The 23,935-nt window shown below is 38.5% G+C and overlaps 1 protein-coding gene and 1 long non-coding RNA gene across 7 annotated transcripts in view; one reads left to right on the top strand and one right to left on the bottom strand.

The window, feature by feature from the left end:
• The window catches only part of OSBPL6 (oxysterol binding protein like 6), a 108,210-nt gene that overhangs the window by 81,924 nt on the left and 2,351 nt on the right, over positions 1-23,935 (bottom strand). The window lies entirely within an intron of this gene.
• On the top strand, positions 721-22,261 carry LOC115607858. Its single transcript, XR_003991376.1, has 3 exons — positions 721-765; positions 5,387-5,388; positions 22,162-22,261. It is a non-coding gene; the product is annotated as an uncharacterized LOC115607858 (long non-coding RNA).

The following is a 23,935-nucleotide window of genomic DNA, read 5'->3' on the forward strand; positions in this document are numbered from 1 at the left end:
TGACACGCTTGTGAGGTGGGCCGATGCCAACCTTATGAAGTTTAACCAAGCCAAGTGCAAGGTCCTACACCTGGGTCGGGGCAACCCCAGGCACTGCTACAGGCTGGGCAGAGAAGAGATTCAGCGCAGCCCTGCAGAAAAGGACTTGGGGGTGTTGGTTGACGAGAAGCTTAACATGAGCCGGCTTCAGTGTGCACTTGCAGCCCAGAAAGCCAACCGCATCCTGGGCTGCATCAAAAGAAGCGTGACCAGCAGGTCGAAGGAGGTGATCCTGCCCCCCTACTCTGCTCTTGTGAGACCTCACTTGGAGTACTGCGTACAGTTCTGGTGTCCTCAACATAAAAAGGACATGGAGCTGTTGGAGCGAGTCCAGAGGAGGGCCACGAGGATGATAAGAGGGCTGGAGCACCTCCCATATGAAGACAGGCTGAGAAAGTTGGGGCTGTTCAGCCTGGAGAAGAGAAGGCTGTGTGGTGACCTCATAGCAGCCTTCCAGTATCTGAAGGGGGTCTACAAGGATGCTGGGGAGGGACTCTTCCTTAGGGACTGTAGTGGTAGGACAAGGGGTAATGGGTTCAAACTTAAACAGAGGAAGTTTAGATTAGATATAAGGAAGAAGTTCTTTACAGTGAGGGTGGTGAAGCACTGGAATGGGTTGCCCAGGGAGGTTGTGGATGCTCCGTCCCTGGCGGTGTTCAAGGCCAGGTTGGACAGAGCCTTGAGCCACGTGGTTTAGGCCAAGGTGTCCCTGCCCATGGCAGGGGGGTTGGAACTAGATGATCTTAAGGTCCTTTCCAACCCTTACGATTCTATGATTCTATGATTCTATGATTCTACAAAGAAATGGCACAGCAAGGAGCTAGAGAGGTGCAGCAACTATTCAAGAGCATGTCTACGGTAATGAACTGCAGTACAAAAAGGGATCTGAGGGAAGTTTTCAGTGGTCAGGAACATTTTAGGTCAGTGAAATTTCCAGCATATGCAGAACTTTGAATCTAGTACCACGCAGGATGGTGAGCACTTGAGGAAAGGTAATTCATGATCAAAGCCAGCAATACCCATAGGATCATGTGTTGCTGCCTCCTTTACAGCCTCAGCATAGCAAAAGTGAATGGCAGATCATGTTCTTGAGACGCTAGTTCTAACACAGCTGGCTCCTTTCCACATCGAGGGGGAAAGCAAATAAAACATAGAGCAGCAGCAAGCAGAAATAAAAGCTCCTAGAACTAATAGAGTTCTGCTCCTTAGAATATGAAGTTTTTTAGGTTTTTTTGGTCCTTCTAAGATAGGATAATGACGCCTTCAGCTTGACAGAGGACAAAATTCCAAATAACAAAAGGATTATCCAGCAACTGTAACTTAAGATTAAGACTGCAATATTCACAATTGCAGGATGATTCAGCATAGAAGATAGTAACAGAAGGATGCATTATAAGCTACGTTTACATTGTCTTTAAAATTTGATTCAGCCAAATGCAGTGATTAACCCAGCCTATCATTTAAATGGAGAAATTGCGCAAGAAAGTGCAAGTGAGAGAAACATCAAGTAAAATACTCCAAGTTTACTTTTTACTGTGTATATCTAGCAAATATTCAGCAATTTCCCTTGGCTTTATAAAGCAAAACCAAATAGCTAATATACAATGTAGAAGTCTAATATTACTTCATTTTATTAAAATATCTGCATGTTTTCTCAAACCCTTTATGAAATTGTTTGCCCACCACATATATGTATCTTCCTCTCTCCAAATCTGCCTCCTGTTGCTCCTATTGCTCAAGGGCTTCAAAAAAATAGAGCTGGCACTTCAGCACAGCCCTTTTTCCAAAGAGAAAAAGCACTGGTTTGTGAATGGCTTGTGACTACTGGCAAGACTAAGTTAACAATGAACATAGAACATAAGTACCTAGCACACAAAGGACTCAACAGTGGCACTGATGTTCAGGCTTTTCTATAAAGCCTCAGGACAGGATAAAGGACAAGGAACAAGGCCTTGTTCTGCCACTTCTGCCTCAAACAGACCAAAAGATGCAAAAGGATGCAACCCTATGCATCCGAGCAAAAGGGTTGCCACTCACATTTCTGTTGCCTTCCTCTCCCCCTACCATTACCTTTAAATATTTGCGTGGCAATCATCACCTCATTATCCTGATTGAAGTAAACTGAAAGCTAACATTTCAAGGAATTTAGCACAAGAAAAACTTGTCATATATTACACTTCATTAAGTCAACTACTGCTGGTTATGCAACAAGAACTATTTTAATAATATTTAATTAAATCATTTATTCTATTACCAGATTGACAGTAGCTTCCATTATTTGGAGACGGATTTTCAAGCAAGGTTTTCTTCATGATTTCATCTACTAGACAAATAAAAGCATACAAAATGGAGATGCTAGAGAACTTCATAGCCAGATTTCCAGCATTCTATATTTTCATTCCATCCTGGCTGTCACTCTCATTTCAAAGTGTGCTTTCTTTATAGATTTTTTTCTTTGCCTGAGTCAGAAATGACTCATCACCTAAGTTATGATGAAATGTTCCACAATGGTACATTCAGTCAATTGGAACAGAGCCAAAGTCTTGAGGTACCCTTTCCTTGAAGCATCTTCCAACTATAAATACATCACCTGTTCCAGATGATAGGCAAAAATTGAAGCTACTACTCTTTCCTGTAAAACCTCTGATCATGACCCTACTACGCAAAATGAAGGAAGGGGTGAAAACCAGCCTGCCCACATTGAATGATCTAGTCCTACCCCATCAGCTAAAATACTTCTACTTTTTGCTACACAATGTTGGGAAAAGATTTTTATTTAGAAACCAAAAGGAAAACATCACCTCAACTAACGTCTTCTAAAAATCTGCCACGAAAGGAAGCTCCAGTATAGAATCCAGTATAGAGCTAGATCTATACCTAGATCTCTCTCTCTCTACAATTTTGAAACTGAAAATAATGCAAGACAAGAACGACTGCAATAAAGTTCCAGTTCCTTATATTGTTCTGAACACAGTACACCCTGATAAATAGCATTCATAATTTTTAAACTAAATCTATTATTCTTTTACATGAAGAAGGCCAGTTATGAATGGAATTCTCCATGTATTCATCACTTCAACTCTTTTTTTCATCTAAAAATTGTGTATGTTGTACAGCATATTCATAATCCTTAACAGTAGATTTAGCCATCATATAGACCTGCTTGAACAAGCTGACAAGAAAAGTGGTATTTAAAACGCCTGTTAGTGACTATCAGTGAGACTATTGTCCCTGTTTTCCAAGTGCCTGGGAACTGTGAAGTGCAACTGCCACTTCCAGTTGGAATGGGTTTCATGAAATCAGGAGCTCAAAGCAGCATCCTAGAAAGTAAAGGACAGAGGAAGGTAGTCAGCAGGCCAGTACTGACCATCAGAGAAACAAAAATTGCATGCAATTACATTTCTCTGTTGATATAATTACTAAACATGGGAAGCTATTAAAATGTAAAACCAAAGTGACACTCTACAGTTAACAAAAAGGACAAAAACAAATACTAACTACAACTTGCAGTATTTTCCCTACAGACCTGTATCAAATTGTATTTGAATAGTGGAAAAATGTTGAGCTAGCTCTCTTTGAACTGTTGTTTCACCATAACAGGGGTAGTGGTTTGTAGATCTGCAAATATCTGAACAGCACCTACCTGGCACTTGGAGAAAATGGTACAATACCATGCCAGGGGAAAAAAAAAAAAAATATATATATATATATATATACACACATACATATATCCCTTTCAATATTTTTTATATGATTGTAAAGAAAGGTGAAATAAAAGGCAGAAATTAGAAGAATGTGGGATGTTTTACAGAAGTTCCTGTATTTGTATGTTTTAGTGTGCTTCCCAAACAAACCCCAAGATTCATCATTTCATATATAAAAGGAATCTTAGTAATTTCCTAACCAGCTAAGATGACACACCCATGTCAAACACCAGAGCTGCAATCCAAAACTCAGGAACAGTCAGAGCCCACTGGGTCACATGTTAAAAGCAGACTGACAGCAACTAAATCTCACTCTTCACTAACACCAGTTAGTGGTCTACTATACTCAAAAATGGGTGTTACCAATGCAATCAATAAAAGGTTTCCCATCACAAAAGCTACTATGACTACTGGCACTCTGTCTTGCATGAAAGACCCTGGAGAGAAGCCAGACTTAAGGAATGCCAAGTTTGCATTATCCTCTCTCCTGAAATCAGTCAAGACAGAAGAGCGTTCATGACTCACTGCCTAACCTCCACACTGCAGATACCAGAAATATTCTGCAGTGTCCTAAGCTCTACAGTCACGCAGAAAAATCAGGATTTTTAGTCACAGTGATACTAACTATTCTAATTTGAAATTTTTATTTAACCTGAAATAAGAATGTTTTAGACTTTGACTATTTGCTTATCTGATGGACTGAAGGCTACAGAGCCAACTATTACAGAAATACTTTTGCTCTAATATACCACAACAAAATACTTGAGACTTTAATTCTGTAATATGAAAAACTGCATCCTTATTGAGATGATTTAATAAATAGTTTAAAACAAAACTTTAAATAAAGGGAAAAACCCCACCACACACATACACTGAGAGATTGTCTTTCTAAACTACAACCAAAGGTTGCAGTATGCATGGAGCTACGAGAACAGCACTGGTCTCCAGGAATAAACTAGCAACGTGAGAAATGCCAACACTCCTGAAACTTGCAAGTATCATCTGACCATTACTACATAAATACCATTTCTATGCATGACAACTGTCATCACAGAACTTTAGGATAGTAAGTATATTTCACACATGAGAAAAAGAAGCTGAGAGGAATCCTGGATGCTTTGCATTCTTCAGAGAAAGACAACTCTAGTATATCTTGGTGTACAAGATCACCTTGTAAAACTAAAAAAAAAAAAAAAAAAAAAGAACAAAAATCTATGCATTAGTATAGCCAGTTCAAAGATACTACACATGCATGTATTTGTCACCAAAAGAGGGTCACTGAAATCAACACTGTCATTTACCGGGTCTCATTTCTTACTCCAAGAGATACATGGAAAAGTCACAAATCCTTTCCTCACTGTGATCTATTACACAAAAGGAACAGATCAGTTCCTGAGGAACGTATCATATACAAAGCAAACCCACCAAGGAGAAAATAATGCCATTAAGTACTTGTTCATTGGAAGAAGCTGACACACTTAGGAAGATTGACAGTGCTGCAAAGTCGCAGATGCCTTTCTTGAACCAGAAGAGCCACTATTAGAACCAGGACAAACAGAGCACACAATGTCCAAATACATCATCTTTATACCTGCAATGCTACGAAGAAAGTCTTTGGAGCCACATGAGAGATGAGAGTGCAGCAGTTCCAGACTAAGGGAAAATACAAATCACTTAAAGAGCACTCTCAAACTTGCCACACAAATAAAAATTATAAAAGAAAAACAAAAGTCAAAATTTTGAGCCCAATGTTAGCTGTATTGTTACTTCTTCAGGAAAGCCGTTATCCTGGAAAATACAATCAGCTGAAATTACGACAAAATCTATTCTTCAATCCAGTGTATCACAAATTAATGCTACAACAATTAACAGCATAGTGTATTGTGAAAATTGTCTGCTGTTTAAGCAAAGAAACCTATGTAAGATGCATGTAAGATTTGCCATTGGTCACAGCACACTGGACTTCTGAATCACCATTCTGGCCATCACAGTTTAGTAAGTGTTATCAATGGAAATTCAGAAGTCACCCGGCTGCCCTTCTTTTTCTCACTCTTCCCACCATCTCACCAAACCTATCTTCTCAGTGGGTTTTGCAGCCTTTCATTTCTCCAGCCTCAAAAATGTGAAGAAAAACATTTCTACACTTCTTGAACAATGTAAATAAAAACCACAACTCACAAACAGCATCACACTTAACAGAAGTTCATATAGTTAAATCATTTGTGACCTCTTTTTGCTTTGGAATGACCCAGCCAGCAGGACTACTATTGCAGTTACAGCTTTTTAAATGTGCTGTTGTTTCCTTCCTCATTGCACATATTTAACAAGCAGCACAGGTTTATCCTAGTCACCAGCGCTCATACTGTGATTTACAAAGTCTTAGATTTCAGCTGGCTCCAAATTCAGATATTTGGAGAAACACGGCACTGTTCTCGAGTTTAAGCTAACATATTTATACTAAAAATAAAGAGCACATTTTCAAGCTGGACTATTGGAACCACTTGATTTGTGTTCAGTTTGTCAGGTTTTGCTGAAATGGGAAGACAACAGACGTTGCTGGAAGGTATGTTGACCAACATTGGGTTTGCTGTTTCTTTTTTCTTAACTGAGTCAGATCACATTCCACTGCTGGTGCCAGCAGTCTGCCCACACCTGCAAGTGCCCTATTCTCCACCGTCACATTTCCAGGGAGATCCTGAACCATCAGAGATTTATGGGAGACACGTCTGGTACCAAACAAGAAACACCGATGATCCTAATGGCAATGAGAAGCTTCTCAAGAACTAAAAAAAATATAGTGCAGATCAATTGGATTGTTGCAGGAATTACAAGTGGAGGTTTTTCTCTTGTGTTATATAGCAGGCCAAGCAAGACAACCTTGATCTCTTCCTATACTCTTAAAATTCCCTAATGCACGTAGAAGTGTTTTAGCAGAATTTAGTGTTCTGAAAGCTCCCTGTAAAAAAACTGTTTGTTATCTGGTTGGTTTCAAATATAAAAATTCATTATGTAGTTATTAAAAAAACCCAAACCTATCAGTGTTAGAAATGTATCTTGAACTGTACTGCACAGAAAAACTCTGTAACTGGAGTTCAGCTAGAGCCTTGCAATTATGACATGCACACTAGCAAATATTCCGTCTTATTTTATTCTCTGTCTGTACCACATCTGCCACAGTAACAAAGTATTAAGAAATAGTAGAAATGTGTCAGTGAGGTCAAGAGAGATGATTCATTACTGATGACCATATACCTCTGAAGAGTAAAATGGAGGAGAGGGGAATGACTGTAATCTGACTTTAACATCACGGTGACTCACCAATCCACTTGACTTGCATAAGTACTTATGACAAGGCACTCCAACATATGAAAACAAGCAAATAAATAAATAAAAGAGCCCAGAGAGTCCCTTCCCAATCACATTAAGAGCAGACATACAGAAAATGTTATAGGAATTCTATCTTAATCTAATAAAAATAATAATACACACAGATCTCCTGGGAAATATGGGATCAGAAGAATAGAACTAAGAAGATTACACCGGCTTCAGATAAAGGAGATAAATGGAGGAGAAAAAAGTTTACAATTATAGAATGGACATTTTCTTTTTTTGAAGGAGATTATGATGATTAGAAATACTTTAAGTATTATCATGAATGTATTGTTTAAAATGCAAGAAATCCTAGGTAATTCAGATAGAATTTACTGAACCTATGAAATATACAGCTTTGCAAAGTACAAAGTGACCTTTTTTTTAATTTTTTTAGTCAACAGACAAAAACTATGAATCTTTCTACACACATCATAAAAGTTTTTGACTCCAAGGTAGAAGGGAAAAAGTAATTCCCTAAATGTTAGGGAAATTAAGCTAGGTCTTGCTGCTTATTATTTATAACTTGCACACAATGATAGGAGGAATTTTAACTGCACTTACACTTTAAATATACTAATTTTTATCCTCTAAAATTAAGAGAAATCTCTATATACACAGATATGCTTTATCCTGAGGAAAGTGTACCCAAACTTATCATCTTATACTTTTAGTTAGTTTTATCTTAGAGATAACAGGTTTTGGGCTTGGTTTTTTACAACGGCAATCCTAAAATTAACCTCCTAAATCTCTATTTAGACTTGATTTAGACCTGAATTTTAAATAAAACAAAAACTCCCAATAGTAGACTCAAAGCTCTTACAAGAAATCTGCTCAAATTTCTGCAGCAGGATGGCTATTTTATATGCCTAGCTACTGCAGTTGCTTCAAGTTTACAAACATTTTAGCAAAAAGGAAACTCAAATCAAGTGCAGATTCTCTAACAGAAAAAGACCGGTCCTTTGAAATGGGATGCTCTGAAGACTGAATTTAGAGGCACAGGACAGGGCAACCTGTAACGATACTTATACATAGCAGTTTCATTACGTTCTACTATTTTGGTAATTGATGTTTGTATAAGAAGCTGGCAAGACAAGCAGAACTTCACCCTGCTATCAAAAGATCACGCAATAACATGAAGAGATGTTGGTCAGATTATAGCACATGAACAGAAGTAGACCCCATGAAGTATCAAATAAATTCATGTCAGCTATTAAGCAGTCCAGAGAAGGCAGACAAGTTTTGCTGTAGCTAGCATTAGAGCTCTGTAATTTATAAGCCAGTGCACTCCTATTTCTAAACCAAATTCCACATGCACTCTATAGTAACTTTGACTGTCGGCAGTAGCAGCTACATTAAAAGTAGCTGACAAAGCAGAGTACTACAATGACCAGTGAAAATTAGGTTTTAATACATTAGGACACACATCAATGTAACAGATTTTGTTGATCCCATCAAACTATACTACTGGAGGAAAAAACAAAAAGGCCTTAAAGATGACATCATCCATAATGAAATTACATTGCAGAAAAGCACTTAAGGAGAACACAAACACTTCTGAACTAACAAGGAATGCCTTTCTGTAGCAATTGAAAAAACTAGCACCTAAGTGGCAGAACTAACTGACTCTTAATGAGACCTCAAGCAACAAACAATCACACACACCTCTCTCAGGAAAAACACTGAAAGAAGGTATTTTTTATTTCCTGTTTAGTTTGTTGTTGTTTTCTTTTCACGGCTTCACTTTTGTTTCAAAACCTTGCATGTATGATAATTCTTTACAGGCTAAAGAAAGTATTATTATTTTTATTAGATTAAAAGTCTAGTCAAGATCTAAACCTCTGAATTGCTCTGAATTTATTATAATGCTCTAATGCTCAGAACAGATGGAACAAATACTTTGCACAGTACATGAGCTATCCAAGAATTCACAGATTATATGTGTATAAAACAAGGAAAACTAGGTGGGTTAACAGCAGGAAAGTAGCTGCAACATCCCACTATGGACGTAGAGATGCAAGCGTGAGCCCTTTGTCTGGATGAGTGCCAAGCCTCCCTGCCGTTATCCTAGCTGTAAATAGGTAGCTCTTCATTCAAGCTGAGAAGAAAAAAAGGCAGACAGATGTGATACTAGCCATATTGTTCCCTTGTGTGCTGTTGGCTGCAAAATACAAGTGTGCTTTAACCACACAAGACCAATAAGCCACCTGTAGCCAGAAGGGATCTTTGGCAGGTTTTGTATTAGGGAAACAAACCCAAGTATCAAAGCATCAATACATCTGTTGATTTCTTTTTAACTTATTTAAAAACAAAATCAAAAAATAAACCCCAAACAACAAAACCAGAAATACAGATTTTTCAGCAAAGACAAAAACTGTACCACTCATGAAGAAATAGAGTTTTAACATAAATTATTAGATGCTTAATAGGTGTTTCCCATTTTTACCCTTTTATACTACTCCTTCAACATTTCCCACATTTTCCCCCTTTATCCTTTCTAAATGGCTTTATTCTGTTTAAATGTTTCTTCCACAGTGATACCCTTTATTTTTCTCCATTGCTTTGTTCCTACATCCAAAATGCAGAGCATCCCTCCCACCTCTCTTTCCCACAGGATTCCTTCCCTTGTTCATGTTTCTTTTTATTTTTTTATTCCCATTCCTCTGTACTTCATGCCTTTGCTTATTTTCTACCACTTCAGCAGAAAAAGAGTCCAAAGATAAAAATCACATTGGAAGCAACAACATTCCTTCACTACTCCACTGTTTTAACGTGCATGGAAGCATGCCACTTCTGATGGAATGGTCCAACTGGCATCACAGCAACCCCTGTGGTATTTGACAAGCATGTTATGTTGCTTGGGCAACCATTTGTAATTGTCTTTTGGGATGCTGAGCTAACAAAATGGTTTTTTTGCTGGTCTCTGTGAGGGTCACACTAGCACGGTGGCAGTGAACACAGGTTACTGCTATAGCAAGTGAGGCACTGAAAAGAAACAGATGAGGCAGGCCTGTATGCAATATCATGTCAATCACATATAAAACCCAGTCTATTCCACAACTACAGTCATGTAAGATAATGTGTACAACAGTTGTCATACAAGACTACAACAACTGCTCCGCCAGAGACATTAATGTTATTGTAGTCTCATGCTGAAAGCATCTCCGAGTGTTTCTCCTGGCTTGAAAAGTATACAAAAAGAGGTATTTATATATAACAGCATCCTACAAGAAATAGATTGTCAACAACAGTTTGGCAGGGCACTATTAACATCTTTTAGAGATTGGGAAGAAAAATTTTTAGAAAGTAAATCTCTGCTGAAACAAATAAAGTCAGAAGCTTTAAGAGCAGGAGCTATTGCCTTGAAGTTCCCCCAGAAGGTTCATCTCAGTATATGAATATTTTGTGTCTTAAAAGAAACATACCATATGCTGGGATGGCTTTTCTTAACTAGAAAAGTCTGCCTTATATTTTTGGAAGAGCCAAGTTTTGCCTTGGGCATGTTTATTGACATGTTTCATAAACCTCAAATCATTAACTGAAAAAAAAATAACTTACTTTGGCTGTATCAATACTGCATTTTTTCTTTTTAGTTCAGAGACCCAAAGGAGGAAGAAAGGAGAAATTTCAAATAACTTCAGGCAAAAGGTCCATTTCAACATTAAGACACCAAAATGATCATTTCATTGCAAACATATTCAAAAGAAACTTCAGCTTCTCAAATTTTTCTCCATTTTTCCTTTTACGGAAAATATTTGCTAAATTTAATCCAAAGTCACTAACAAAGGTACAAAACTGCAACTTATTTCACAGTACAGTGAACCACTAAACTGCACTTCCTGATCTAACAGAATCAAAAATCCTCTTCTGTGGATCCAAGTACTGTCTCTCTATTTTCTACCTGGCCCATAGAGGGTACAGATTCACCCAAACCTCTCCAGTGTTCATCACCATGGAGAGCCGCGTGACAGATGCCACACAGAAACTTATAGAGAGTCCTTTAAGACCCTACCAGAAAGATGGAAAATCGCCCAAATTTTTCTTTTAATTGTGTTTACTCTATTTTCACTTTAGTGAAAATAAAAATAACCCTGTCCTAAAGGTTTCTCCAGCCTATGCTAACCAGCCGACATTACTGGATGCAATGTCTATATACCCTGAGTTTCTATAAAGTTACACACTCTGTAGTGTGCTATAAAAAGCACATATTCATACCAAATTTAAGGTCTAGAAAATGATGTATCTAGGAAAGATGTATCTGGAGCTATCTGAGTGAGACGCCTCCCAGTCTGATGGTGCCCAGGAAAGGGCAGGTAAGAGGAGCATGTTGTGCTCCCTGCTCTGAGTTACTGCCAGAGGCAGAACACAGGGCTCAGCAGATCTAATGTGCCACAGCCAGCCTGTGCTCATCTTTCATGGGGAGGAAAGGAAAAAAGGGAACAAAAAATATTTTCAAAGCCATTAGCAGTACTTTTCTAAGGACGCTATCTTAACTATAACCCTTCTTTGTCCTATGGACCATCCTAGCTTCCAAAGCCTGAGAATAGCTCACACTAAACAGAGTGAGACAACTTTAGCAATTTCTGGCGAACGTATTTAGCCACGAGACGAGACGAGCTGACGAGAAGGCTCCATTATAGTGTTTGTTTAGCTAGATCTGCAGGCAGTTGCAACTATTTTTGCCTAAAGAACTTTCTTCCAGAATGGGTGGTTCTTTCTTACAAGTGTTTTACATTATCAGACATTTTTCCCTGTCCACAGAAAGCACTCCAGTTCTTTGACATAACAAAGCGGATTTTACCACTGAGAACACTTGAACAAGACCATCTGAGGGGCCCAGATCCCAGATAATTGACTATCAACATGTTCTGCATCCTGAAACACTACCACTGGCACTTAATACATTGACAAGGTCAGTGATAACCCTGCCATTATCACTCAGGGGCTTTCAACTTTCATAAAACATACTCAGAAGCATTCAGTTTCATAATGCTGCTTTAACATGCATAATATAAATAGCTATGAAAAGACATTATTCTTATTTAAGCCTGGAGGAAGAGACAACAGGAGTCATACTTCTCTACTATAAATTATTATGCATTCTGAAATGTTAATAAAACAAGTGACAGCAGTGGATTGTATTCAGGAGATAAATAACAGGAAAATTAAACTAAGACTTGTCCTTACAACTACTACTATTGACAGTGTGTTCATTTTCTGAGGAGCTATGTGAGTAAATTATGAGTTAAAACATTCCTTGCACTATTTGGTGTTATGAAGAAGAAACAAAACAAACCAAACAAAAAAACCAACCAAACAACAACAAAAAGTTCCCACAACTTACTTAATGGGGTTTTGTGTATTTGAATTCTGATTTCAGTTTTTACCTAATTTTTCCTAGTTTTTGGAAGATGCTTTTTCTTATACAGGCCTTGGAGTTTACAGCACATGTAGCCTTTCATCTATTTCAGTGGTGCTCCAGGAGGACTGCTTGAGCGCTTCAAATCACAGGACAGAGGTATTACAGACTCACACACTCTTGCTGTACTTGCATATCTACACTCATTTTCAATAAAACACATAATTTTTAAGGACTTGGTACTATACTTAGAAGTAGGAAGATAGGAGGATACCCAAAATAAATAAAAAGATAAAATAATAAACACACAGCACAAACTATCAATTTATTTTCAAAGCCATTATGTTTTGATATTTAGATTAAAAAGATTAAAAGCTGAAATTTCATACGGTACACTAGCACCAAAATTAACAGCATTCTCTGGACATTCAGTACTGGCATACAGTCAAGAGAGAAAGCTACATGGTCTGTTTTACTTAGATTAAAGGGTGACCTAAATTAAAGCTGGGTTAAAGATAACAAAAAGACCTCCAGCAGTAAGCAGCTGAACATAAATCTGGTTGTTTCAATTACTGTTGTCATGATTTCTCAGGAGGAAGCAGCACAACATTCCCCTGCAATTCTATTAGGACTGATTCTCAACCGGAAAAGGAAGTGTTTATTAGCATTTGGTATAGACTCATGCTCAAGATAGGACACTAAAAATTTTCTTTCATGACAGCAGACTTCATTCTTGTCTCACTAAACCTCCCAGTTGCCAGGATCCTATCCACACCTCCACTCCGGCTGTTAACAACCACCATAAGATTTTATCTGTGATCTTCACCAGAGCCAAGAATCTGTGCTAGCTATCACAGACTCTGATCAAAGAGGGTTCATTACATATCCCTCCTCTCTCTGCTCACTGACATTGACAAATCAGGGAGCACTGTTCCTACTCTGAGAGGTTCTTACTCTCATGTGAGATGCTGATAAACCTACATTTTCCAGAGCAAGATTCAACAAAATATGGACAGTATTCTAATGATGAATTTGTATGAATAAAACTGGTGACCCAAATACAAAAAATACAAGCATCCTCTTCCCTCTTCAGGGGAATCACACATGTTTATGAAACAGAACAGTTATGTACCACTGCTGATGCAGAAAATGGAATAGAAGGGTTTACTTCATGTTTTGCTGGTCATGAAGACCTAAACAGTTTGTGTCAGAAATTGTAATTGAAGTCATGAGGTTTTTCTGAAGTTCGGAATCTCTCTTTTAAGCCTCTCTTACCGTTATCTACTGATTTCATAGCTACTGAGAAATCTCCTAACATTATCTGACAGCAACCTCTAGGCACAAGAATAGTCCTGAAAAGTATATTGCATGCAAGAGTAATGCCAAAAGTATAAACGATAAAATGCTACTATATTAAAAACAATAAAAGATACAGCAGAAGTAGAAATATAGATAAAATTTCTCCCTCTGCTCCTTGTTACCATTTACAAATTACAAACGGCAAGGCAATTCAGTATTTGTAAATGTACTAAAACTGTTGGACTGCATTGACTCCAAGTCATCCATTATCTAGACAGCAAAAATACATTGTGATATATTTTATTTACACATAAATGTTACCTCAAAAAATACTACATATTACCAGTCATAATACTGTCATTTTTACTAATAAATATACCTCCAGAAAGTTACATCGGAGGACTGAATTACACAGAAGCACCCAAGTTCTACTCAAAAGCGAGACCTAGTCAGCTTTTTTCAATTGAAACTTTTAATTAATGTGTATATTGCCACTGAATGAGCAAACATACTCAGCCACTTTTTTTTAAGGCACTTCAGGACAATTTCATACCCCAACATTGTAAAATATTTGTTTACCTTGATGTTTATTTTATCTCAACATCAACTTTCAAGTTCTGTTACAATTTTTCTTCTTCCCTTGGAGGAGAGATTACTCCAACTGTAAGGACAACAGTAATTTTCTTAAGTAACTCATTTGTTTTTGCAACATTACTTAGTCCTTGACAATAGCTGGTAAGTCAGCGTGTAGCCAAATATGGGTCAGCAACCTCAGCCAAGATGCCCATAGCCATTTACACAGAAGAGAAACTCTCCTGCTGCATGCAGTACCTATTCCAAAATTAATCAACAATAGAAAATAGCAGTAAAATGATTCTTGAAAGACTACCAAGCAAATACGCTAAGGAAGAAAAGAGGGCTTGTAAGGTTAATTGCATTAATGCTACATAGTGACACCTAACAAATAAGTGGTTTGGGACAGCTTCCCAACTATAATAAATCTAAAAGGCAGATTGATGGGGGGGAGGAAGGGAGGGAAGAAGGGTGCAGGGAAAAGCACTTAGATATTCAGTTGGAAATTGTAGTGTTCTGGAATGAAAATCTCAAGTCCATCCTCAGCATCTACTCTGCCAAGCCAGGCTTTGCCCGTGCATTTTGGAAAGTCAGGACATTCACCTCGCTCACTTTTTTAGCTTAGTTTGAAAAAACATCTCTCTTTGCAGCTGTGCAGGGCACTGCTCTCCAGTTCTACACCACTCCAGTCAGATCCTCAGCAAGACAACAAGGAACTGTGACAAACGACTGCTATGAGATGGAAGTCTACCATCCATTCCTTTAAAATATTTATGGTTTAGTCTTTGAAACTATTTGTAAAATGTCATATTCTCTCTTAAATCTAGTAACGGCACTGGAAATGGATGGCTTAATTTTTACTTTCTGTCATTTACTTTCTTCTGTATGCATTCTCTTCAATACTGACATCACCTATTACAGCTAGATAGTCTAATAACAAAGATAGGAAAATATGGGTCTGTGTGCAGAAAAAACTGGAACATAGTACTAAATGTACTGAAGCATGTAAAATGTTAATTACAATGAAAGATACTGAAATACGTTGCTGAGCTCGCTGCAGGGCTGCTAGTCAAAGTAGATAGCTAGAGGTTTGTAGATACAAGCATAGTTATAGCCATCGCTCAAACCAGCTGATGCCTGGCTGTCCAGCACGTGCTCACACTGTGTCTGAACAAGGCACATGGGTTTATAAGCTCATTCAGAACTGTCTGTTGCAACCTGCAATCTGGCATAACCCAAAAGGGGAAATATTCCATCTCTGCTTAAAGTTTCTGCCCCTGCATTTTGAACAACCAAGACTGTTTGCTAAATCACGTTCTCCTCATGCCTTTTTTCTGAGATACATATTCCCCATTTTTATTTTCTCAGGTCAAGTGAAACTTCACACCACACAGCCCCTGTCAGCCACTGCTAACAAGTGACATTGCTCTTATGTTTGGGCAAACCTTGCAGCAACAGTAAAAGCAAACATCATAGGAGAAACTCCAGAAAAATTCTAGTATCATTCTTTGCAAGATCCACCTCCTCCTAGAATGGAGCACCATTGACCTAAAGTACTTTATTTCTCTACTTCTCATCTGGCAGAGCAAATTCTGTTGCCTCCTGCATTCTGCTCATATGTGCGCACGCACATATTAGCAAAACAGAAATAATAAGCAAAATCTAAACTTTGACATTTGCTGCCTTCTACTTTTGACCCATTGTGTTGCCTTTGATCATGCCACTCTTTTGCTACTCTTCATAAATCTATGGAAATAGAAATGCAAAGTGCATATTTGCTTCAGATAATAAAAAAATATTTTCTCTAATTCAAATCTACAGTATTTTCAAACTATGTGTATAGGGATATCTAGAAGATCATTAAAGCAACAAACAAAATTAAAAAATTAAATACATTTGGCTGCTGCCAACATATTAGTAGGAAACGTTTGTTCAGGGATATATAAATTATAACATTTCAAGTTTATAGAAATTAAACTGAAGAACAACCCCCCCCACGATTAAGTACCAATACTTAAACACTGACAAATTTCAGTGACTACAAAGATAACGCAAGCCATGACATTACTGAATGAGCAGAAAACTAACCCATGACAGGAATCATTTTCAGCTCCTTACAAAGTTTAATTTTTAATAAAACATTCACCCTCTTAACCTGAAGTACTTGAACAAAGGTCTTAAAAATGCACCACAATGCCATCATTATTTGAGTATTTAACTCATAAACACAAGGAACGGTTAGCAGTGAGAATAAAATGACAAGCACTAAGTATGCATTATACAAAAGATAAAGATAAATAATGATTAGTTGTCTGGGAAGCACACACAAGTCAGAGAAGACTGGGAGCCTCACACTTCCTCATTTATCCTTTAATAGAAAAAATTGACATTAACTGAAAAAGTACTGATTTTCTGTGCTGCAACCTGTGGAAACCTAAAGAATTGAAAGTCATTTTTGCAACATACTGAGATTGTTTAAAAAGAAAAACTTCAGAGGGGTCTGCTTGGATTACTTCCTAATAATAATGCACATACTTATTTTTGTTCAGACTTGTCCTTCTAAATGCAAAATTCACATTTGGAAGTTGTACCATTACATCTAAATCTGCTTCAGCATGGTTGAAATATACAACCCATCCTGACAGAATCACCAACATAAAGCACAAGAACATTTCACTTGCTGGCATTAAGAAATGGCACCTTAGACTGCTATTAGGCATAAGGCCTGTTAGGAAAATAACTTATTTTCCTTGGTATGCTTGCACTGTGAATTTCCAGGCATTTTGTTTACCAACATTTTTTCTCTTTTCATACTCCCCAGCCCCTGACATCCTCCACCAAGGATCTCCTGAGATGGCAAAGGACCATCAGGAGGAGCATGGGAGACTGCATCAGCCAGGACACGAGGGACAGCTGGAGAGGAGAGGCATGGAGTGCCGGCAGCCTGGGCAAGGAGACATGCCTGTGTCCCCAGAGGGGATTGGTGAGCCTGGGCTTAGCACCAAAATTCAGAGAGGGGTATATTAAAGGGTAGGGAGTGACCTGCAGAGGAAAGGCAGAATGATAAAGAGGGCAAAAGCTGAGAAAACACATCTCGATGCTGGAAACCCAGAAAAGCAATGAACACATCCCTGGTGCACGTCTTTAAAAAAACTAGTTTCAAAGTTAGTCTTCACTCATTGCATTTCTTTGTAAGAAAGTAAATTTCATCTATATACAGATTTATCTAATGTTGGTGGGGTTTTTTCAGTGTTGTATCACACAGCTATGACACATTTTTCATGGCAAACTACCCTAGAACCAGCTAAGAAAGCAGAACTACACGTTCCTCAACACATCTGTGGCCTAAAGAGCAGTTTGTTCCCATCAGCTTTCAATGTGGGAATGTTGCCAGAGATGTTAAAGTATTAAATCAATAAAGCTGCCGTGCCCTCCACGAGCATGTTCTGCATTTCTCAGCACTGAGCACGTTGTCCACAACCAAACGAAGCAGGAGAACAGAAGAAAGAAAAAAGATAGAGAGTTTACCATTGAACACATGCAGTGGCATCAAGAAATAAAACTTCTCTAACTTCTCTGTTTAAAAAAAAAAAGTAGAAAGTGTCAAAGTCAATATATTTAACCTTTACAAAAGAATGCTGTGTAACTTAAAAATAATTCAAATAGTGAATAGTACATAGAATCGTAAAGAGATACAGCACAGTTTTATGACTGACATTATTTGATAGCTTTATGCAAAATGATTGAGTTAACATGCTCACGAAGTTAAGATGAAAGCATAACAATTTGCAAATACTGAATACATCTCTCAAAATTCTAAAGAACATTGTGGGGGAATCTAACAATGAATATATCAGAAAGTAATTATACCAGAAATAGTGTAAGGTGGTGGCAGGGTCTAATAACACCACAGTTTATCTGCACCATGAGCTATTAGACAAGGGCCGGCACATCTCTGGACTGGACAATTGGCAGGTATCAGAGCTGAAGGTGATGATCCTCCCCCCAGCCCTGTGCTCAACCCTGGTACAACACATTAACAGTTTGAATAACATTTCTACTACTAGAAAGTGCACATATCATAGAGGACAAGTATATATTTGGATCTATAAAGGTGGTACAGTTAGGAGAAAAATGAAGCAATCCAGGTGCATAAATGTCAGGAGAATTATGAACAGTGATCTGTTACACAGCCTCTGGGGAACTGGTCTGGGCATTTCTAGTGGGAAACCGAAAACCTAAAGGTACTAAGAAAAATATCACAGCTTTAGGAAAGACCAGGTGATTATACCATGGCTGTTTTACCACCTCCTCTATCTGAACTTACTGTTCATAAGTTCGTGTTACATTGATTTGGCCAAAATATGATGAAAAATGGAAAAAAATTATGAATTGGAATTTTTAAATTTTAAAGGTAAAGAATGGCAGTCTCTCTCCTCTTGCTAGTATACCTCACAAAACCTTACTTAAATTTGTAGCACATTTTCTCTTCTTCAGGCAGATGGACACACAGCAGCTGTTATGGAAAAGGTAAGCGTTATGAACCCAAGTTGCCACGTTCACCATTACATTTAAGAGCAACCAACTATTTTGAAGATCCAGCAACCTCTACATTGCCAGAATGGAAATTAAAAAGCATATCATAGATTACTTTTGAAACTGCTCCTATTCCTTACACTCACAGATACTGCATAACCATATGGAGATACTGAAGCGTCCTGTAAGGGTCTGAGGGCTGGTCATTTTGGCTAATTCTAATCCTCATGCTCTGACCTGGTTTGGGGTCTAACTTGTTAATCCCCAACTCACATTTCACAAGAAAACACAACCATTATTGTATTAATTAGAAGCAGAAGCCATTCTAAATATTAGTTGTAAGCTCTGTCACCCAACAGTATTTATGGTGACTGGGCAGTGGACAGAGTGTGCAACTACCACAGAAAATTGTAGGGTTTTTTAAAGATTATTTTGCATTGCATATCACTCTCAATCATATACTGCAAAGTGACCATGGGTTTTATTTGTAGGCTACACTACCAGTCATCGGAGCGACTGAGAGAAGCCTGCTCAGTGGACCACCATATATTTTACATTTAGCTTCCCATATTTGCACACACACAAATATAGGTCATGCTTCAGGAGAGTTACAAAACTGGGTTGGGTTTTTTTTTTTTCACTCAGAGAATGGGTTATTTTTGCCCATGATTATGTCACCCAAGAACATTAAAACAGGTAGCAACTCTGACCTGACCATAGCTACCAGAAGTTGCATGCATAAAAAAGCACAGTTGTCAAGTGCAAGTGAACATGGAAGGACAAATTGCATGTAGCTGACAGGAGGAGGGAAAAAAGAATATGGATTTTATGCATCAACAACCATTACAATAAAAGACAGAATTTGTATGGCTACAGAGCTAACCTTCCAGAAGCAGGGGCACACCAATACTTTACATCCAGACTCATCCTCTGAGTACCCTATAGCTGAATTTCATACCATTCCCATCCTTCTGTTTTCTGCAAACATTTTCTGAAGAAAACCTGTTTTCCAGAAACAAACTGAAACCAAGGAACACAGACTTTAAACGTGAGACATAATTACTTCCCAGAGGAATGTGTATGTCATGCTCATATTGGAGTCAGAGGGACACCAACATGACTCAACACCAACTGCCAGTTCCAGATCTCCACAAGCTGTTTATTTTGAAGCCTTTTTCTTTTAACCAAGTCTTTCCAGCATCAGCCACCACCTTCTCACCCAGCTGACCCACTCCACTCTGCAAGAAACATTTGTCACTAAATGAACCATGCCAGCTTCTCATTTACATGCCAAAAGTCCCTTTATCTGGTACATTTGTTGTTATTTCTGTTGCTCTCCATCAGTGGTTTTGCCTTTCCAGTTTCCCCTGAAGATCGGTCCTTATCAGGACAATCAAACAAGATTGAATTTTATTTTCAAAGACAGGAGGAAAGAAACAGTTAAAAGTTGTTTTTTTGAACTAGATCACAAGGGTGTCAGGCAACCCTGAGTAGGTCAGGCATAAAAATGCTCATAAGTGTAGAAGTGAGGGCAAGAGCCCATCTGCAATGCCACTGCAGAAGCAGGTAGACCACAAATGGGAGAGAGACGGTGAAGGCAGAGGGGAAACAGGAAGGAGAATCACCAGCTGCGAACCATTCCTGTAAGATGTTCACAGAAACTTTGCTTGACTCAAATCCTGTTTAACATCACCTTATCCACACTGGGTTTGTCACTGGGGAACAGGGTGGGGTGGCTACAAGAAGAGAAAGACAGCACTCCCTGTTGCATAATTTAGTCCTGTTTTTTAAAGGACAGGTGCAGCATTTCTGCTCCTGTTGGTCTATTCTATGACACACACAAATCAAGGTCCAGGTGACAATGCCAACAGAAACCTTCAGGAGCAGAATGCTCACTCAACTGCTCAGTGTGTTCAAGTCCTAGCCAGTGGCCTGGGCCTCACACCAAGCTGTTCCCCTCCAGCTCAGCCTTCCAAGTATCAGAGGTATGTGTATGTCCCACATCATGCTCCCTTATCTCCTGCAACTGGGGCTACTACTTTAATTATTTATTGCTTCTCCCTAGCAAGAAGACAGCAAGAAAACAAAGTTTCCCAGAAGGAAATTGATTTTTTTTGGTAGAAAACTTAATCTTTGTATCTAATGCAACTTGACACCTGCTACTTGAAGTTCTTGCAACTATCTATTAAGCTCACAATCAAATAGAGGTTTCTGTTCTTTACACCTCAAGTTAACGTATCCATTGCTTCCTTTAAGAAAAGTGCTCTCTAGTAGTATTAAAATATATTTGCCTTTAAGGAACTAAAAAAAACCAAAAAACAAAAAAAAACCTAAACAGCTAGGAAATTATTTAACTCAGTTTCAAAATGCAGCTGTTGTTCTCTCTGCTACAGTGAGGTGTTTCTAAGGATCATTATAAAGCTCTCCTAATATTTAGGACATTACAACTGCCATAATAACTGCAGAACTATCCTCTTACTCTTCTTCTACCTCTAACTTCCCCCTCCTTCTCCTTCAAAGCTTCTCTTTTTAAAGTTATAGGTAACAAGCAATGAGAGACAATCTTTTTTGTTTTCTAAGTTGGTGATGGAAGGGTTCACATCAAAACCATTTAGACAACCACTCTGCAGCTTTCTCTGAAAGAAAAGCTTCAAAATTCAGCAGCTCACTCCCTGCTGCTACTACCCATAACTGTATATAGCCCTCTGACATACTGACACGTTACTTTGGAACCACCTACTAAGCTATCTGGAAATTCTATAGGACTAATACACATACTCCAGAAAAAAATAATTCAGAGTTTCTAAGCACCATTTATTTTTCATTGTAAATAGAAAACAGAACTGTCTGGGTTTGGACTTTAGTGCCAAAACAGTTACAGAACAATTTAGGTTGGAAGGAACCTCTGGAAGTCACTTGGTCCAACCCCCCCTTAAAAAAGGAAAAACACAAAAAAAAACCCCACCACTTCAACCCTGCTTTTTTCCTCTTTCAACAATTGTCTGTAGTATTTTCGTATTGTTCACTTTTTCCCTCCTTTGGTATCGTAACAAGTCTATTCAGCCCAGAAGTTTCCCTAAAAGACAAGAGTTTGACTGTCTATACATGATAACTCTCATGGCCTTCTCCTATCTTCCACCTTCCACGTCTCCTATCTTGCACGTTCAGCTCTTCTCCTTTTCACTAGCTTATCAGCTGTCAGCATCAAATGGTCCTTCCATTGTTTTTCAGCTCTGCTGAAAGGAACAATCCCCGAAAGAGGGATATGCCTATTGCAGGGAGGTGGACTACATGGCCTTTAAAGGTCCATTGCAACCCAAAATATTCTATGATTCTATAATTTTGTATTCCTTAATATTTCAGAATATTAAAACAAAATTCAGTTCACATTACCTGGCACCTCATTATGCAACTTTCTCATCGTTAGACTTCTCACAGATGGAGAATTTCCCTATCTATCACCAAAGCCATGATTTGAATCCAGCATCCCTCACATGGCCTGAGCGGGTTTACTTTCACTTATATATAGTGCCTGTTGCTGCTGCCTTCGACATCTAGAACCTCAATATGGCAAATTCAACACACACATACAGAAAAAAAAAAAAAAAGTAAGCATTTACTTTAGTATTCCACTGGGAAGGATTTTTTTCTTATCTCATTAAACTCATCTTAAGAAAGAAACACAAGCCTGAAGGAAACTCTTGGAGAAATTCCTTTTAGAAGTACAATTGCCCAGAGTAACATTTCCCATGAAAATTGTCTACAGAAACTGCTGCCTTTTCCCATGCCAGCATAGTCAAAAGCTTCAAAACCAGCAAGCATTTAGTTACCAAAAAAACCCAAGAAAATAAAGCTTCCCGGTTTATAATCATCATGTACACCAGAAATCCCTGGGAACTGTTTGAATTGCTCAGTGTTTTTAAAACCTATTAGAAAAGACAGGGGTAATGGATAATTATTTTCTACCCTATATGTGAGGCATAAGGGTCAATTAAGCCACTGGGACAGGGTCAGTGTATACATACAGAGATATTAAAAATATAGACACACACACATACACATCTTCAGCAGTGAAGCACTGGCAGTTCCCACCTCCCACTACAATACCAGCATCAGTGACAGCAGGTTCTCCAGTGTGGCACAGAAGGGCTGACCTAGAGGACTAATGTCACTTCAGAAATGCAAGCCTCCAGAGAGAAAGCTGCATGGTATATGTCCTGGTTTCAGCTACAACAGTTATTTTTTCTCCTTTGTAATAGCTGGTGCAGTGCTGTGTTTTGGCTTTAGTCTGGGAACAACGCTGATAGCCACAACTAAAACACTGGTGTGTTAAGTAATGCTTACTCTGATCAAGGACTTTTCGGTCTTTCATTGTCTGCCAGTGAGGAGGGGCACAAGAAGCCGGGAGGAAGCAGAGACAGGACAACTGACCCAAACTAGCCAAAGGGGTTTTCCATACCACAGCATGTCATGCCCAGTATATAAACCAGGGGGAGTCACCCAGAAGGCCCAGATGGCTGCTCGGGTCGGGCTGGGTATTGGTTGGTGGGTGGTGAGCAATTGTACTGTGCATCACTTGTGTTTATTGGTTTTTTTCCTTTCCCCTTTTAGTTTTATATTGTCTCCCTTTGTTATTTCCCTTATCATTATTATTATTGGTGGTAGTAGCAGTAGTTTTGTATTATACTTTAGTTAGTTACTGGACTGTTCTTATCTCAACCCGTGGGGTATACATTCTTCCAATTCTCCTCCCCATCCCGCCTGGGGGCAGACAGCTGGAGGGGTGAGCAAATGTCTCCATGGTTCTGGTTTACTATGCATGGTTTAAACCATGACAGCATAGAAGCATAAGTTCTCAGGAATCTAAAGGATTATATGAAAAAACAAAAACCAACTCAAAAAACCCAAAACATCCCCAGAGAAAACCCATGCTGATATCTCACGTATTTGCATGTATTTGGCAAAACAAGAGCAAAAACATTCCCTTCTGTCACACTGAGAAATTCAGTGGTAGACCATACCTCAGAAGAAATGTGAAGCACCACGGGATAGACAC

The sequence above is a fragment of the Strigops habroptila genome, chromosome 5 (genome assembly GCF_004027225.2).
Source record: "Strigops habroptila isolate Jane chromosome 5, bStrHab1.2.pri, whole genome shotgun sequence".
Classification (NCBI taxonomy): domain Eukaryota; kingdom Metazoa; phylum Chordata; class Aves; order Psittaciformes; family Psittacidae; genus Strigops; species Strigops habroptila.